The sequence below is a fragment of the Bidens hawaiensis genome, unplaced genomic scaffold (assembly GCF_021521415.1).
Source record: "Bidens hawaiensis isolate Kalapana, Puna unplaced genomic scaffold, B.hawaiensis_p1.1 tig00003430_1, whole genome shotgun sequence".
Classification (NCBI taxonomy): domain Eukaryota; kingdom Viridiplantae; phylum Streptophyta; class Magnoliopsida; order Asterales; family Asteraceae; genus Bidens; species Bidens hawaiensis.
The window spans coordinates 2,549,020-2,568,786 of record NW_027491191.1 but is presented as its reverse complement, the minus strand read 5'-3'; the positions used below and the strand labels follow the sequence as shown (position 1 = coordinate 2,568,786).

Below are 19,767 nucleotides of genomic sequence, written 5' to 3'. Positions count from 1 at the left end.
ATCTATCATCCTACCAATTTTTATGAAAATCCATACACGAAAAGTAAACCTTTTTAACAAAAACGCACCTTTGAGGTTTATGTCTGAAATCACTCAAGTAGACCAAAACCATATCAAACGAACTAGGAATTGATTGATTCAAGCGGCCACGGAACCCTCTCGCCGAGATCTACGAACGCCGCCTACTGCCGTCACTACATTCGCCAGAAAACTGAAAGAGTTTCCGGAATCTTCATTTTTTTAGCTATTACGGTTTTGCTGATAAAAACCGGACTTCCCGACCTCTGATCGAGATCTGATCATTGAGAATCTGCATTTATATTCCATGAACACTCAGTTAAAATTTGATACCGATCCGACAGTTAGATCTCCGGGAATCGTCGTGTCTTTTTGGATGGTTTCCTCAAAAACGGGAATTTGGTAAAGAATGAGGAAGTGTGTGTTTCTTGAGGTGTGGAGGCAATGATGGAAATGAAATAAGATAGTGGCTATTCTTATAAGATAAGGTTAGGGTTTAATGTTTAAATTTCCATATAATGACACATATTACCCTCATACTTTAGATAATTACATTTATCATTTATACTTCATTTAAACCACGATTCATTTAAAGTACCAAACGGAATTTGGGATGTACATACACTCAAGGTCAATTGTTTCTACTCTATATGTAATATGTTTTTATGATGTACTCTTGGGTATGTGTGTGCCTTTGTATGTTGGTAATATGTCGTTTAAAACATTTTTTTACATTAATCTTTTAATAATTTTAGTGTCAAACGTGTGTTTTATGTTCGACAAAGTTCGTCAAAAATGAACAAAGAATACATTTTTGTGAGACAAGACATGTTTTATGAGACGGGAATGAAGTCTCTATAATTAGGTAAAAAGAAAAGGTATGCAATTTTGTTTTACCTTTGACAATTATTTTTGTTACAACAATAGTATGATCACTACCATAATTTGTTTATTAAAAAATTAAAAGAAAATAATCACTTGTAGGTAATACCAACTTTCTATTGCAAAAGAATCCCAAATGTTGAAGCATTTGACATGATTAAAAAATCTTATTCAAGAACATTGTTAATGTTTTGGGTAGCGAGTAGAAACTTACTGGATATTTATCATCAGATATCAAGCATGTTGAAAACAAGGTCAATTCTAGAATATTTTCATGTATCAATACAACAAGTTCAGAAAGTTAAAGTTTAAAGTGTTGGTTTCTTTCTCAATTGATGCGGGTTATAAATCATAAACGGTCATGTGTTAACAAAAAAACGTATTTGATTGAGATTCGGTCATAATGGAGGTTACATATTTTGTTTACATTTAGACCAAAATATTTAGCTTCGTCTTTCAGAAAATAAGAAACACTAGGCCGTTGGCATAAAAGAATCCTTGGTATTCCAAGGTACCTTATCATTACTTTGTCATATTCGTTCATAAAAAATAAGGGCATGTCCCTGTTCATTCATGTTCGTTCATTTAAAATCTAAATGAAGAGTTTGCAATGAAAATGAACATGTCAAATACATCACAATTTATCCAAAAAACACATAGTAGTGGCTTAAATTTACCTCATTCATTTTAACGAGCCCTTTTTATTTTCATATATATATATATATATATATATATATATATATATATATAAACAAACATAAATGAATGAATATAACCGGATGCTCACGAACATAAATGAACAAACAAAATGCATGTTCATGTTTGTTCATTTTTTAAATGAGCGAAGATGAACTTCCAGCCGAACAGTTCGCTAATGTTCGGTTCTTTTATAGGCTTAAATTAGCATGTAAGCTAATTGGAAATACATCTAGAAGTTATAATAAAGAGCATATATTTTTAGAGTGGTAACTATAGATATATTTATATAAACACCTATAGAAACCTTTCTACATTTACAACCTCTAATTAATAATACTAGAAGAAAGAATAAAACATAATCCTAAAAGGTTCATATGGGTCACACATGTTAAAAGTCGTTTGAAATTTATTGCATTGTGTATTTGTAATCATGCTAACGGGTTCGCGCAGTCCGACCTAACCTTGACAGAATTTTATGAATACCTTGAGGAAGATGAATATTATTTTAGCTCAATTGTATCCTCAAAATATAATTCTTCTGATAAAGAAGATACAACAGGTATTTACAATTTCTTTGTGATCATGCTTTGTAATGGACTGTTTATAAATGAGTCATAATATCAACTTCATATTTCGCAGGAGGAGTCATCAAGGTTAAAGTCTGTATTATCATTTTCTTTATTAAAGTACCATGTGAACTATAGAAGTTAAGTGACAATATTCATATTAATACTTTATATTATTTTTAAACTTGTTAGCTTGACTTCAAAAGTCAAAATTCATCCAATAAAACATATATAAAATATTTTAATATTTTTAGGAAACTGGTGGTGGTGGCGGTCGTGGTGGTGGTGACTGCCATAGCGGTAGCGGTAGTGACAGTGCAATATGTCACATAATCACGCCACATATATGCCAAATAAGAATGTCACATCATAAAAACTAATGACGTTAGGATTTCGTTAGTCAGTGTTTATTAGTAGAAAAAAATGATAAAAGATGGGACTGTCATTAGTCATTTTGTTATTTATGATCGGTAGTGACCAAAATGTGATAGTTGAGATTATTTAAAACCAATATATTATTTTAAAAGTGATTTTAATTTGTTACTGACACAATATTTGATCAAATAAACTAAGAACAAACACAAATCCCTTCAACAACCTACAAAACATCCACTTAACAATAAAATCCGTCCTAATTAAGGGGAACATTAACTTAGGGTTTTTAATTGTTAGATGAAATGAAAGATTTGATAAAGAATGTGAGAAAAGAGTTTCTCAAAACGGTTTATTATCATTATAACGTCAACTTCTAATGACGGCTTCCAATTATTACCCATTTTAAAAAATAAAAAAGAAATAATCTACAAAACTTCATAATCCAAAAAGTTATGTATAAATATTAAAAACGTATACATTATTAATAAAAAAATAAATTTTTAAAAACTAAGGTTTTACATATGATCATAAATTTTTTTTTGATATTATTCATAAACTAATATAACTTCTATTATATTTGATAAGAATAAAAACTAATTAACAAATTAAATGTTCTTTTAATACACAACAATAACTAAACTACAAAATCTATAAATACAACAAATACATACAAGATAATAAGAAAATCACAAACTAAACATCATACTAGAAAAAATATAATAAATTAATAATTCACCCAAAAATGAAATGATAACACATGACGACCCATTTCAGATAGACATGGAACTATAATTGGCCTATAGAAATTCAAATACATCAATTTATTAAAAGCTCAATTCACTATCAAGCACAAAATGCATATTCTAAACAACAAAAAACGAAATGTTGGCTACATTAATTGACTGACACATGGGATCCTATTTTTGGTGATCCATTAAACAACATATATGTTCTACATCACCAACGAACCATAACAACTCAATACAAACGAAAATAACACAAACCATATAAATTTCTTTATGCATTCATGTATATTAAGACGAAAATTCGCATCTTAAATAACAAAATGTTGGGTCATGTTAACTACTGGATCAGTGAGACTCATTTGAGATATAAACATAAAACAAAACAAACTATATTTACTAAAGCTAATAAATATAACATATTTTATAAGTTCATGTGATCTTTAAGGTTAATACCTAAACATATCCTATATGAAAAACATACATAAACAATAATTAAAAAAAACAATTGTTATAAAAAACCTGAAAGTAACCCGCGTAACATGCAGGCTAAAAGCTAGTTGAACATATAGTTGACTTCAAAAGAATGTTTTAATATTAAATGTTATGTAATACTTCAACAATTTAATTTCCTTACAATCAATTATCTGTTTTAAAATATTAACTTTTTATTAAGTTGACAGGATAAGTCATGTAAACAAAAATATAGAGAAGTATGTGCAAGAACGGGACAAAACAAAAACAAAACTATATTTACTAGACCAATGAGACCCATTTGAGATATAAACATAAAATAAAACAAACTATATTTACTAAGGCTAATAAATATAACATATTTTATAAGTTCATGTGATCTTTAAGGTTAATACCTAAACATATCCTACATGAAAAACATACATAAACAATAATTAAAAAAAAATAATTATTATAAAAAAACTGAAAGTAACCCGCGTAACATGCAGGCTAAAAGCTAGTTGAACATATAGTTGACTTCAAAAGAATGTTTTAATATTAAATGTTATGTAATACTTCAACAATTTAATTTCCTTACAATCAATTATTTGTTTTAAAATATTAACCTTTTATTAAGTTGATAGGATAAGTCATGGAAACAAAAATATAGAGAAGCAGGTGCAAAAACATGACAAAAGCCAAAAGAGTGTAATTATAGATAGGGATGAGCTTTTTTCCCTAAATATCTGTATCCGTATCTGTTTAGTACCCCTACTTGTAATCATACATATACATGTACGTGTCTTTTGGGTACAGATATGGGTACGCAAATTTACTGATTATAGGTACGGGTACTTTCGGGTATAGGTACATGTACAAGTACGGGTATTACGAGTACTGGTACCCGTTTAGAGTATCTAGAGGCTTTTATTAGGTTTCCAACACTTATGACTTAACTTTCAAGCGAAATTTTCAAAACATAAGGTATATTGGTTGAATAAGTTTATTCTCAATTTATATGTGTGTATTTGTATATTTGTATTTCTTATATGTGTAATTGTGTGTATAATTAAATAACATGTATTAACTTTCTCTCAAGATTTTCTATAAAAATTGAGGAAGCAATAAACTAAGAAAAGGAAAAGGGAATAGATTTTATATTATCGCTGATTTGTTTCATTTTTAGTTTTGGTTAACGTATTACGGTTTTGGTATTATAGATAGTTGATTGTGGGTATCGTACAGTTACCGATACCTAGTTTAGTGGATATTTTCAAAAAAAAAAGAACAAAGAGGTAACAAAGCGAGTACCGTGTCCAAAGTACATGTACCCGTACCCGTACCCATACCCATACCCATACCCGTACCATATAATTCGGGTACAGGTATGGGTACCAAAATTTACTGATTTTAAGTACGGGTACTATATGGTACATGTACTTTTGGGTATAGATACGGGTATTGTGCCGATCTCATCCATAATTCTAGATTATGTTCAATATAACCTCTCTTTACAACTCCATGACGCATGTTTACATTATCAGTTTTGATTAAATATTTAGTATGAGAAAGCAACAAAATTGTATCGGCCGTACCTTATTTTGAAAGAATAGCGGCACAGTCAGTTCAGTCACCGACTCACCGCAGCAAGTCGGTGGTCTTCTGTCGATTAGATGATTGAGACAACCGTGAAGCTTTTAATTGGTGTTATGACTTATGAGTTCGATAGTTTATGTGGATTAAGTAATTAGTTTCTTTTTAGTGGAGAGGAAATCCCACAAAATTCTGAATTGATTTGCTATTTTTGGTAAGGACACATTTATATAATTATATAACTGGGAGGATGGTGCTTCCCCATTTTGTTCTTATTGTTTTTTTTTGTTGTACGCTATTTATTGAGTTTTGTTGTCATACACATGTCTTTACCATTACACGTATCATGTACCCCTTCACTTCTATATTCTTCTTCTTTATCTTTATTTCTATACCCACTTGTAGGATTTTCAAACATATGTTAAACAACCAGGACATATTGTCTCACCATCGTCTATCGAGCAGCCAAGATAATGTTGTCTTCATTGGACCAGATGAACACCTAAAGGTAATTTCAACTTGCTCAATTTTCTTCAAAGTAACTTTTCTTTTGGTTGGAACAAATGCATGTTGTAGGGGACTTTTATTTTTATCTCTGAACATTTTCTGTAGTTGTTTGTAGTGGTTGTATGCTATTGATTTTTTTTTTCTTTGTTGTTGTAACATCCTACTTCTAGTTATAATAATAAAAGAGAATTTCGTTTATTTCAAAAATGTGTCGTGTATCGGTTTAGATAATAAACTATAAGAGGGTGGGCTTGGACTGTAAAAGAGGGAATAAAGGATGGAATGTGCCTTAGGTCCATGGGCTTAAGGGAGTATAAATACCCCGTAAATCCTAAATCTTTCTATTTTTATCCATCTCTACACCATAGCCTACACCTTGAAAAACACACACAAACATCATCCTAAATCTCGAACCAAGATCCGAAGGTGAAACCCGAACCCGTTGTTGCTAGGACGTTGTGACGAACCAAAACAAAATCAAGACTAGAACGTGTTCGTAAATCTACTCGTTTAAGGTACGTTTATAATGGAAATTTGTTCATTTAAGTTCGGTTTGGTTTAACAATCTCAGATCCATGTTTAAATGGTAAAAACGAATTCAACGCAACAAACCTCACTGAAATTCGTTAATATTTGAGGGGTTAATCGATTGATTTATAAGCCGTATGTATAGAGGTGTAAAAGGCACCATGTAAACCTAATATTTGGATGATTGATGGATTGGGGTTTGTTGGCGCTGTGAATATGAGTTCAATGGTACCGAATTATTGTTGTTTCGTTAAGAATCGAAGGTTTAATTGCAGATCTGGCTTATGTTGACCATTTCGTGTTCTTGACGATTTTGACTTTGACCCCTGAGTCAAAGTCTGGATAAGCACTGTTGATCATTCGTTATGATTGATCATTCGTTACGCTGTTATAACGAATGTGACACATTCATGTGACTTGATAACGAATGAACCCTTAATTCGTTATCTATCCCTTCGATAACGAATCAGGTCATTCGTTATATGCTCATTCGTTCGGATATGATAACGAATTAGGATAACGAACCAGGCCATGTTAAGATAACGAATCAAGGTAACGAATCAGGCTTAATCAAAGGCCATTCGTTATCGCGAACGAGTTAGCGAATTAGATAATAATTTAAAATCCTAATGAAAATTTTGTTAAGAACATTTAATGAAATAAAATTTTTCCAAGCTGACCTGCCAGCTTAACCCCAGCCAGGGGCTCTGCCCCTTGGACCCTGCTAGGGGCTGCCGCCGTTAGAATCCCGCTGCCAGGGGCGCTGCCCCCGGACCCCCATTTGTTGAGGGTTATAATTGAATTAGAAATGCGATACGGGTAGTGATAGTTAATTGATACGTGTAGTTGTTATACAGTTAATCGCGCATAGCTAAAGAGAGGAATAATCGTAAACGGTGAACGTAACAGCATTCAGGTGAGTTTCTAGCCCCATTCCTTGTTATGTTTTCGGGATTGTGTGCATACTCGATGTGATTAGTTAATACACTTACCTTAAGTAGTAAGTGTATGTCTTATATGATTAATGAATGAATGAATGCTTGACGGCGCATGAACGATCTTCGGATATTGCATGTACCTTCAGGTGACAGATTAAAGATATGATTGTTAAATATTATGTATGAATGATGTGTGTATAAAAGTATGTATGTGATGAGTATGTATCAAAGTATGATTAATTATAAAAAAAGATATGTAAGGAATGGTTAAAAAGGGAACACACCCTAATAATATCTGCGAACGAAGGGAACAGACCCTAATAATATCTGCGAACAAAGGGAACAGACCCTAATAATATCTGCGAACGAAGGGAACAGACCCTAACAATATCTGCGAACGTAGGGAACAGACCCTAACTGTCACACCCGGCCCTGAACGGCGGAAACAGCCGGGCGCGCGCGAGTGGGGATTGATACTTAAGCACGGGCCATTGCAAACATTCAAGATAAGATTTTCATTGCGCATGAAATGTTTAATACAAATACATTACATTGTTTAAAAATTACGTAAAATCATCCAAGTATAAAAACTGTTGAAGATTTCCACGCCATATCCCCTTGCGCGGCGAGAACAATCACGCGCATCGAAGGGATAGAACTAAAATCTTCCAAAAAGCTAGTTTTAGATGTTCAGCGTGAGGTGCTCTAAGTGTGACTCCATGCGCTACCTAGTTATCTCCTGAAAGACACGTAAAACATTTGAATCAGTATAAACTGAGTGAGTTCACAAGTTTTAGTAACTTGATAAATCGTATTGTATCATAATCTTGATAAAAATCATTCTGAAACATAATTCTGATAGCATCATTATAACACATGCTTGGTAAAACATAGTTCTATCAACATATTCTGATAAAATCGTTCCGCGGGTTACGCGCGAACATTTCTGGGAACTGTGCTCGTCTGTGTAAGTGGCGCTGCCACTACGAGCGAAACAAGTAATGCCGTCCCGCGGGTAACGCGCGGACACTTCTGAAAAATCGTGCTCGTCTGTGTAAGTGGTGCTGCCACTACGAGCGAATAATACTGCAATACCGTCCCGCGGGTTACGCGCGGACGTTGTGCCGGAAAACAAGGCGCTCGTCTGCGTAAGAGGAGCGACCTCTACGAGCGGGCTCAATCCCATAGTACTGCCCCATGACCATACTAGGCACTCGTCTGTGTAAGAGGTGCGACCCCTACGAGTGGGCGGATCAAACCAGCAGTCCCTACCCTTAGAGTTCCAATGGTAAAGTGATCACTTACTCGAGTTCTGGCGCACATACATCGTAAATCATAGATACCCGTTTGCATTGCTCATCATGAAACATAATTTAAACACATAATCGTTTGCATAGCTTGTAAGTATACCATGATAAAACATTATTTAAGTACGTGTCCCTCGCCCCGGAAACAGTTTAAAAATAGTGAAAACAGTGAAAAATAGGGGCTGTGAGACTCACCTGTGGTTCTTGTTAAGGGATTAATCGAGATTCGGGTTTTCTTGGTGTTGGCCTTTGATTTGAAGGTCTAGAATACGATTAAATAACAAGAAGTATATATATTAAGATCAAGAAATAGGAGAATATAAGGGTTGGAAAGTAGATCTCAAGGTTATAATCTCGGCTTACCTAGAAACAGGATCGGAAATGAAAACAATGGATGCTTGGGAGATGATTAGTGCAAGTTTGCAGTTCTTAAGGGAGAAGTTTGAGGTGTGTTTGGGTGATAATTTAGGTTACATATTTATAGGCAAACTCAAGGGAACACAATCCCTTGCTTTAGGGGATTGTAATCTTTTCATATCTAGGTGTAATGATGATAAAGTATGGAAATTATTATTGTTTATTTAAAAGTGGAGTAGTGGATAAAAGATTTTGATTTGATTTGGTCAGGACATGCAGGTCTGTGGTTGGTGGGAGTAGGGTGGCTGACAGTTGACTTTTCATGTTACAGTATGCTTTTTCAGGTACTTTTGTCAGTGTACAGTAAAAAGTGGAAAATCTCTGAAACACGCTACTGTTTCCTTTTGGGCGGGAGTAATCTCCTTACATCTGGAGAATAGACTAAGTGTTCTGCGCGTATCACTTTGTGCGTATAGCTTTCTGCGTGAAGGACATTTCTTTGCTGCGGGTAGGTGCGTAACCTTCTCGCAGTTAGGGACATTGAGTTTCATTTGTAAATTCTCCAGGTGGTCTTGGTATTTCAACATAGTGATCAGTCATGTTGAAATCAATTCCATCTTGGAGCTTCAGACAAACTAGCTCTCAATGTTCCCGCCATGCGGGGAGGTTAGTTCCCTTCCGCACGCGCATAAACGATTTAGGATGCACCCGCCTTAGCATCATGCGGGATGGTCAACCCATTAGACAACATAACGTTAAGTTACATGAAAGCATAAAGCCAAAACATTCGCGCATGGCGCATATAATATATGCCTACGCTGGTTCTTAACATGGTGCGCTCGCGCAGGGCGCACATAATATGCCCGCGCTGACTAACATGGCGCGCTTGCGCACGGCGCATATAACAAATGCCCGCGCTGATTCTAACATGGCGCGCTCGCGCACGGCGCATATAACAAATGCCCGCGCTGATTCTAACATGGCGCGCTTGCGCACGACGCATATAACAAATGCCCGCGCTGATTCTAACATAGCGCGCATAATATTTACAATCACCTAATTATTAGGTTGATTACTTAGTTTATAGGATTGGGAAATTACCGGGTGTCACATTTTCCCCCTGTTAAGAGAATTTCGTCCCGAAATTTAGGAGACGTTGCTGGCAGAAGCCATGTTCTGAAAGAGGTGTGGGTATTTCATGCGCATCTGGTCTTCTCTTTCCCAAGTGAATTCAGGCCCACGCCTCGAGTTCCATTGAACCTTTACTAACTTGATTCTGCTTCTGCGTAACTTTTGTTCTTTCCAATCGGTTACTGCTATAGGTTCTTCTACGAAGTGCAGTTGTTTGTCGATGTGAATCTCTTCCAACGGCAAAATCAACGTTTCGTTAGATAAGCACTTTTTGAGGTTGGATACATGGAACGTATCATGAACTCCACCGAGTTCGGCGGGTAAACGGAGTTTATAAGCAACCGGACCGATCCTTTCCAGGATCTCAAATGGTCCAATGTAGCGCGGATTCAACTTTCCTCGCTTGCCGAAACGGGGGACTCCTCTCCATGGAGAGACTTTCAAAAGTACTTTATCCCCTACTTGAAACTCCAACGGTTTCCTTCGCACATCTGCGTAGCTCTTCTGTCTGTCGCGCGCTGTCTTAAGGCGATCCCGTATCAGAAAGATCTTGTCTGTTGTTTCTTGGATCAATTCTGGACCAGTCATTTGCTTGTCACCCACTTCAGCCCAGCACAGTGGGGATCTACACTTGCGCCCATACAAAGCTTCAAACGGCGCAGCCTTGAGGCTTGTGTGATAACTGTTGTTGTAGGAAAATTCAACCAATGGGAGATGAGTATCCCAGCTACCTCCGAAATCGATTGCGCATGCGCGTAGCATATCTTCCAATGTCTGGATTGTTCGTTCGCTTTGTCCATCTGTTTGGGGATGATATGCCGTACTCATGTCAAGACGAGTACCTAAAGCCCCTTGTAACGATCTCCAAAATCTTGAGGTGAACCGACTATCTCTATCAGAAATGATGGACACCGGGACTCCATGTTTTGAAACTACTTCTCGAATATACAATCGGGCTAACTTTTCCATCTTATCGGTTTCCTTGATCGGCAGGAAGTGCGCTGACTTAGTTAGCCGATCCACAATAACCCAGATCGTGTCATAACCCCCAGGTGTCCTTGGCAGTTTGGTGATGAAGTCCATAGAGATTTGTTCCCACTTCCACATAGGAATTTCTGGCTGTTGAAGCAACCCTGATGGTTTCTGGTATTCAGCCTTCACCTTCGAACACGTCAGGCACTTACTGACATACGTTGCGATGGCGCCTTTAAGATTGGGCCACCAGTACAGTGCTTTAACATCTTGGTACATCTTGTCTGCGCCAGGATGTACGGAATATCGCGTCTTGTGAGCTTCGTTTAATACTTGCTCGCGCAATCCTCCCTTGTGAGGGACCCATATGCGGTTAGCAAAATATCGAGTGTCGTTCTCTTTGAGCTCCAAATCCTTAATCATACCCCCAAGGGATTCGTTTTTAACAAACTCTGGTTTCAAGGCTTCTTGCTGAGCATCTCGGATGCGGGTAGAGAGATCTGCGTGAATGGTCAATCTTAGAGCCTTGACTCGTAGCGTTTTTATTCGCTCCTTCCTACTTAGCGCGTCTGCTACCACATTCGCCTTTCCAGGATGATACTTTATTTCACAATCATAATCATTCAACAGTTCCACCCATCTTCGTTGCCTCATGTTTAAATCCTTTTGATCAAATATATGTTGAAGGCTCTTGTGATCCGTAAAGATTACACACTTTGTACCATAGAGGTAATGGCGCCAAATCTTTAGCGCGAAGACAACCGCTCCAAGTTCCAGATCATGCGTTGTATAGTTCTTTTCATTGGTCTTGAGTTGGCGCGAGGCATACGCTATGACTTTGTCTCGCTGCATAAGGACACATCCGAGTCCCTGATGTGAAGCGTCGCAGTAAACGACGATGTCATCCGTCCCCTCGGGTAAAGACAAAATTGGCGTACTACATAACTTCTGTTTTAACATCTGAAATGCTGCTTCTTGATTTTCGCCCCAAACAAACTTCTTGTCTTTCTGAGTTAGCGCGGTCAGAGGTAGAGCTATCTTGGAGAAGTTCTCAATGAAGCGTCGATAGTAGCCAGCTAGTCCTAGGAATTGCCTCACCTCAGTTGGGGTTTTTGGCGCTTCCCAGTTTTCGATGGCCTTGACTTTGGAAGGATCAACGTGTATTCCTTTCTCGTTTACAACGTGACCGAGAAAGTGAACTTCTCTAAGCCAAAACTCGCACTTGGAAAACTTCGCATACAACTTTTCTTTCCTCAACAATTCCAAAATCAATCTCAGGTGTTGCTCATGCTCGGCCTTGGTCCGAGAGTAAATCAGAATATCATCTAAAAACACAATCACAAACTTGTCCAAGTATGGTTTGCACACGCGGTTCATCAGATCCATGAACACAGCCGGCACATTAGTTAGCCCGAAAGGCATCACTAAGAACTCATAATGGCCGTATCTAGTTCGGAAGGCTGTTTTCGGCACATCTTCCTCATGGACCCTAAGTTGGTGGTATCCTGACCGTAGATCTATCTTCGAATAATAACTGGATCCCTGCAACTGGTCAAATAAGTCGTCAATCCTCGGTAAGGGGTACCGATTCTTGACTGTCAGCTTGTTCAGCTCCCTGTAGTCAATACACATCCGGAAGGAACCATCCTTCTTCTTAACAAACAGTACTGGAGCTCCCCAAGGTGAAAAGCTTGGGCGTATGAAACCCTTATCCAATAGTTCCTGTAACTGATTGGATAGCTCTTGCATCTCAGATGGAGCTAATCGATAAGGCGCTCGAGCTACTGGCGCAGCTCCTGGGACTAAATCAATACGAAATTCGACTTGTCGCGGCGGCGGTAATCCGGGCAAATCTTCAGGAAAAACTTCTGGAAATTCGCGCACTACTGGTAAGTCTTCAATTCTTCGCTCATCTCCTTTCTTTTCTACTACATGCGCCAGGAAGGCGTAGCACCCTTTCCTTAGGCACTTGCGCGCCTTTAGGCACGAAATCAGTTTCGTCGCAACTCCCCTTCTTTCCCCTTGAATTACCAAGGTTTCTCCGTTCAACAGTGGGATCCGAACCTGCTTCTCATGGCAAATAACCTCTGCGTGGTTCCCGACTAACCAATCCATACCTACCACAATGTCAAAACTTCCCAAGTCTATTGGCAACAAGTTAATATTGAACCCGTGACCTCCCATGACTATTACACATTGTTCAGTTCTTTCATTCGCGCATAACTGCCTACCATTGGCTAGTTCTATAGTATAAGGCGTGTCTAGCCTACTGCTTGCTAGGCCTAGGGAGTTTTTAAACTCAGCGGATATAAAACTTAGGTCAGCGCCAGTATCAAATAAAACAGATGCAAAATGGCCGTTAAGCAAAAACGTACCGGTTACCACATTCGGCTCTTCTTTAGCTTCGCCCGCGCCGATCACCAAAGCTCTCCCGCGAGCTTGGTTTCCCTTTTGCGGGCAATCCCGACTAAAATGCCCTAGCTTTCCGCATGCGTAGCAGTTGTCACTGGCTCCAGCTTCTTTAGCACGGCAATTCACCTTCTTGTGCCCTGGCCTGTTACATTTGGCGCACGAGATGCTCGCGCATTCACCCTCGTGGTGAAACTTGCATTTGTTGCACCATGGGTAAGGCCCGCTGTATCCTTTCCTTGATGGCTCTGCGGCTTGGATCGCGTAAACCTTTGCGCTCTCCTGCTTCTTGAACGGTGGCTGCTTGGAGTCGGACCCTCGGTGGTGAGAGTTCCATTTCCTCTTGGAGTCAGAGGTTCGCTGCTCGCTTCCGCGCGTAGTCAACATACCCGCACGGACCGTATCCCTTGTAAGGGTGATGGCCCGCGCTACCGCCTCATCAAAGGTTGGAGGCGCTGCGGCGTTGAGCGGAACCCTAACAACAGGAGGTAACCCAAAAATATACCTCTCGATCTTCTTTTCCTCCGTGTTTGCCATGTCTGGCACCAACTGGCAAAGCTCATTGAACCGGTTGTTGTAGGCGTCGATATCCGTTCCTACCATGGTGTGGTTCAAGAATTCCTGCTGCAGACTCTGGATTTCTGCGCGAGAGCAGAACTTTCTCATCATCATTTCCTTCAGTTCTTCCCAGGTCTTGTGAAGAGCAACTTCTCACCCCAAAGTCTTCACTTGAAGCTTCCACCAAGACGAAGCTGCTTCTTGGAACATGCAGGTCGCGTAAAGGACCTTCTGGTTCTCACTACATCTGCTGATGGAGAGAACTGTCTCCATCTTGTCAATCCAGTTGTAGAGCCCAATGGCCCCTTCGGTACCCTTGAATGGCCAAGGCCTACAGGCCATAAATGTCTTATAGGAGCATCCTTTGTCCAAGGCTCCTGATTCGGGTTCTGGGGTCTCGTTCCGACGACCCTGACTTGATTCGGCCTTGCTGGCCTCATGCGTCGCGATCGCCTGATACCAATCTGTCACACCCGGCCCTGAACGGCGGAAAAAGCCGGGCGCGCGCGAGTGGGGATTGATACTTAAGCACGGGCCATTGCAAACATTCAAGATAAGATTTTCATTGCGCATGAAATGTTTAATACAAATACATTACATTGTTTAAAAATTACGTAAAATCATTCAAGTATAAAAACTGTTGAAGATTTCCACGCCATATCCCCTTGCGCGGCGAGAACAATCACGCGCATCAAAGGGATAGAACTAAAATCTTCCAAAAAGCTAGTTTTAGATGTTCAGCGTGAGGTGCTCTAAGTGTGACTCCATGCGCTACCTAGTTATCTCCTGAAAGACACGTAAAACATTTGAATCAGTATAAACTGAGTGAGTTCACAAGTTTTAGTAACTTGATAAATCGTATTGTATCATAATCTTGATAAAAATCATTCTGAAACATAATTCTGATAGCATCATTATAACACATGCTTGGTAAAACATAGTTCTATCAACATATTCTGATAAAATCGTTCCGCGGGTTACGCGCGAACATTTCTGGGAACTGTGCTCGTCTGTGTAAGTGGCGCTGCCACTACGAGCGAAACAAGTAATGCCGTCCCGCGAGTTACGCGCGGACACTTCTGAAAAATCGTGCTCGTCTGTGTAAGTGGTGCTGCCACTACGAGCGAATAATACTGCAATACTGTCCCGCGGGTTACGCGCGGACGTTGTGCCGGAAAACAAGGCGCTCGTCTGCGTAAGAGGAGCGACCTCTACGAGCGGGCTCAATCCCATAGTACTGCCCCATGACCATACTAGGCACTCGTCTGTGTAAGAGGTGCGACCCCTACGAGTGGGCGGATCAAACCAGCAGTCCCTACCCTTAGATTTCCAATGGTAAAGTGATCACTTACTCGAGTTCTGGCGCACATACATCGTAAATCATAGATACCCGTTTGCATTGCTCATCATGAAACATAATTTAAACACATAATCGCTTGCATAGCTTGTAAGTATACCATGATAAAACATTATTTAAGTACGTGTCCCTCGCCCCGGAAACAGTTTAAAAATAGTGAAAACAGTGAAAAATAGGGGCTGTGAGACTCACCTGTGGTTCTTGTTAAGGGATTAATCGAGATTCGGGTTTTCTTGGTGTTGGCCTTTGATTTGAAGGTCTAGAATACGATTAAATAACAAGAAGTATATATATTAAGATCAAGAAATAGGAGAATATAAGGGTTGGAAAGTAGATCTCAAGGTTATAATCTCGGCTTACCTAGTAACAGGATCGGAAATGAAAACAATGGATGCTTGGGAGATGATTAGTGCAAGTTTGCAGTTCTTAAGGGAGAAGTTTGAGGTGTGTTTGGGTGATAATTTAGGTTACATATTTATAGGCAAACTCAAGGGAACACAATCCCTTGCTTTAGGGGATTGTAATCTTTTCATATCTAGGTGTAATGATGATAAAGTATGGAAATTATTATTGTTTATTTAAAAGTGGAGTAGTGGATAAAAGATTTTGATTTGATTTGGTCAGGACATGCAGGTCTGTGGTTGGTGGGAGTAGGGTGGCTGACAGTTGACTTTTCATGTTACAGTATGCTTTTTCAGGTACTTTTGTCAGTGTACAGTAAAAAGTGGAAAATCTCTGAAACACCCTACTGTTTCCTTTTGGGCGGGAGTAATCTCCTTACATCTGGAGAATAGACTAAGTGTTCTGCGCGTATCACTTTGTGCGCATAGCTTTCTGCGTGAAGGACATTTCTTTGCTGCGGGTAGGTGCGTAACCTTCTCGCAGTTAGGGACATTGAGTTTCATTTGTAAATTCTCCAGGTGGTCTTGGTATTTCAACATAGTGATCAGTCATGTTGAAGTCAATTCCATCTTGGAGCTTCAGACAAACTAGCTCTCAATGTTCCCGCCATGCTGGGAGGTTAGTTCCCTTCCGCACGCGCATAAACGATTTAGGATGCACCCGCCTTAGCATCATGCGGGATGGTCAACCCATTAGACAACATAACGTTAAGTTACATGAAAGCATAAAGCCAAAACATTCGCGCATGGCGCATATAATATATGCCTACGCTGGTTCTTAACATGGTGCGCTCGCGCAGGGCGCACATAATATGCCCGCGCTGACTAACATGGCGCGCTTGCGCACGGCGCATATAACAAATGCCCGCGCTGATTCTAACATGGCGCGCTCGCGCACGGCGCATATAACAAATGCCCGCGCTGATTCTAACATGGCGCGCTCGCGCACGGCGCATATAACAAATGCCCGCGCTGATTCTAACATGGCGCGCTTGCGCACGGCGCATATAACAAATGCCCGCGCTGATTCTAACATAGCGCGCATAATATTTACAATCACCTAATTATTAGGTTGATTACTTAGTTTATAGGATTGGGAAATTACCGGGTGTCACACTAACAATATCTGCGAATGTAGGGAACAGACCCTAATAATATCTGCGAATGTAGGAAGCAGACCCTAATAATATCTGCGAAGGTTATATGACGAGGTATATGTATATGTGTATGTATAAAAGGAAAGAATGAAAGTATGAATGTATGAATGTATGAAGAAAGTTAAGGAACTATGTATGTATATGTACCTTCGGGTGCGTATATAAGTATGTGTATGGATGTATTGTATGCTACTTGTATTAACTAGAACTCACTCAACGTAACTGACTTTTGGTATGCACGTAGGTGAGTAGAATGAGGCAGCTAGCTTGAGCGGGACACATGGTAGAAGAATAAAAGACTGACATCTGAAGACTCAAGATGTTTTTATGATTAATGTTTATAATTGAAAGACAAAGATGTTTGATTAGGACAAGTTATGAATTGTTATGAATGTTTAATGAAAGTTTTATTTTTCACGTAAAGTTTTAATTAACTATGTTATTTAAAACTGTGTTTATGAGTAAATCCAACGTCCAAAGTAGTGCACCAGTAACCGGGCCTTACAGTTGCTCACCAAGTGTATGATGAAATGTATGTCGTCATTTTACATGTTCATTGCTTATTTGTTGCATCTTAGGTGTTCTGTAGATCGTTTCTGTTATATAGGGATGCCAATTACTCGGGTTCGGGTTGACGGATTACCCAAAAATGTCCCATTTAAACATGTTCATTGCTTATTTGTAGCATGTGAGGTGTTCAGTTAATTGTTTGTGTTCAATAGGGATGACAACGACTCGGGTTTTGGTTGGATTTAGACAATCCTGAACTCAAGCCTGATTATCCAAAATTGTCCCATTTTCCCTGTTTCTTATCTGGATTTGACAACGGAAATTACTGTTATATAATTGACAAAAGTTTTAGTATAAAAATACATTAGATATTCTACCTTATGTTTGTGATGCATTTCAACAAACACCTAACATGCATAACAACTGTTCTTCACCAATTAGGTTCAAGTAGAAGCCATCAGAACTGTTCTTCACCAATTAGGTTCAAGTAGTAGCCACTAAAAGTTATAACATCTGATTAATCTATATGTACCGTAAGTGAATAAACAATACGAACACCTAACAACGAAGTCAGCAAAATGATCGATTGCCGTTACATCTTTGGATCATGCCATTAGATCTTTGGACACCTTTGTAAGTTCCATTATCAATCCCATGCCATCATGCGCATCTCGAACTGCATAATGCTAATAATCAAACACAATATACATGAAATGAGTATAGACTAAAAATTAAATCCAATCATTCAATCTGAGAGATTAAAAAATTTTATTTGTTTCAATGTGTGTATTGGTTGTTTGTTGTGTATGATTTGAGTCATTTGTCATCTGAGGTAATCTGATTTAAGGTATTTTGATCTCATGTATATTTGTACAGAAGTGGATATGGAGCTTGATCGAGCTCTCATGAGTCGATTGCGGTATGTAATGTTCTTTTATTTGTTATATTTTGGGTTTTAATTTTTAGGGCATTTTTAATGTTTTTTGCAGCTCTGATTGTTGTGAGTTTTGGGTTTGTTTTTGTATGCTGCTAGGTTTAGGTGATATCATCTTCTGTTGCAACTCTATCTTCTCGCGTTTCTATGAGTGCAATTTCGTTTTAGTTTTATTTGATTCGTATTGGCATAAACTTAGAGAATTCATTCGTAAAGGTAATGCTTGCTCAGATAAAAGTATGTTATGGTGAATTCTTCTTCCAAATGCTAAAGTTTTCTTTCTTTCGAATATGTTTGCAGCATGTTCTATGGAATGCCTTTCTTCTTTGCTTACTTCTTTAGGTGTATGCTATTGTGTTGCTAAAAGTAGGTTTGGTTTATTGTTCTTTGTTTTGGGTATGTTCGCAACCTATTCGATGAAATGCCTCACTTCTTCAGTTACATTCTTGCTAACAGTAGGTGATGGTAATGCTTTCTTTAAATTTGTTTTGGGAATGTTCACAACCAGTTTTGAGAGGTTGCATGGTTATCAAGATTCAAGTAGGCAAATGAGTACAAGGCTGGTGGTAGAGGTGGCGACGGTAGAGTTGGTACAAGAGACTGCCCTTTTGCTAATCTAATGGTTGGTAACTTGTTTACATTCGGACCTGTTATAAAAAGTTTTAACAAACGAATTTGCATAATCTTGCTATGCATATGATGTTATGTGTGTTCGATGAAATTCCATCACTCAAGATTCAAGTCTGTTGTGCAGTCATATGTTTTTTTTTAAGTTTTATTAATGCATATTTTTTTGGTTTCATTCGTTTTTAACATCGGTAGATCTTTTTGCGTTAGCTTGGTTTATTTAGTTTTTTTTATGGTTTTGCTTTTTTGAAGCCCACCAAGTATTCGATGTAGTTACATGATCAAATGGTTTTTTTGTGATCAATTATTTTTTCATACATCATCTGTAGATAAAACATGGTAAAGCTTTTGATTGTTGGATTGACCAATCTATCTTACACACCTTCTTACATTCCTTTTGCAGGTCCCTATGTTTTTGCTAGATGTGGCAACTGGCAACCAACTTTGGATAGTGCTTTTTTACCATTGGACCTCAACAACCGTCGCTAAAAGTACAATTACAAACCTTACTTAAGTTGCAGCTTAATTTTTTTTCCTCTAAAAGCTGAATTCAATATGAATTATTTTTGTTGTTTCATAGTTTTGTATATTACTATTACCATCAACATCAGATTATGTTATGTTATGAGGATTTAGTTTACTTTTATTATGTGCTGTTTTGCCGTTGAGACTTTAGTGCAACCTGTCGCGAAGTGCGGGTATTAGCTGTAATGCCTAACAGTCCTTCAATTACTATTTCACATCC

The 19,767-nt window shown here is 38.4% G+C and overlaps 1 long non-coding RNA gene across 1 annotated transcript; it reads left to right on the top strand.

Moving 5' to 3' along the window:
* Positions 1-5,615: 5,615 nt before the first annotated feature.
* On the top strand, positions 5,616-19,186 carry LOC143623383 (uncharacterized). The gene is made up of 3 exons (XR_013151883.1): positions 5,616-5,837; positions 18,338-18,380; positions 18,904-19,186. It is a non-coding gene; the product is annotated as an uncharacterized LOC143623383 (long non-coding RNA).
* The last annotated feature ends 581 nt before the right edge of the window (positions 19,187-19,767 follow it).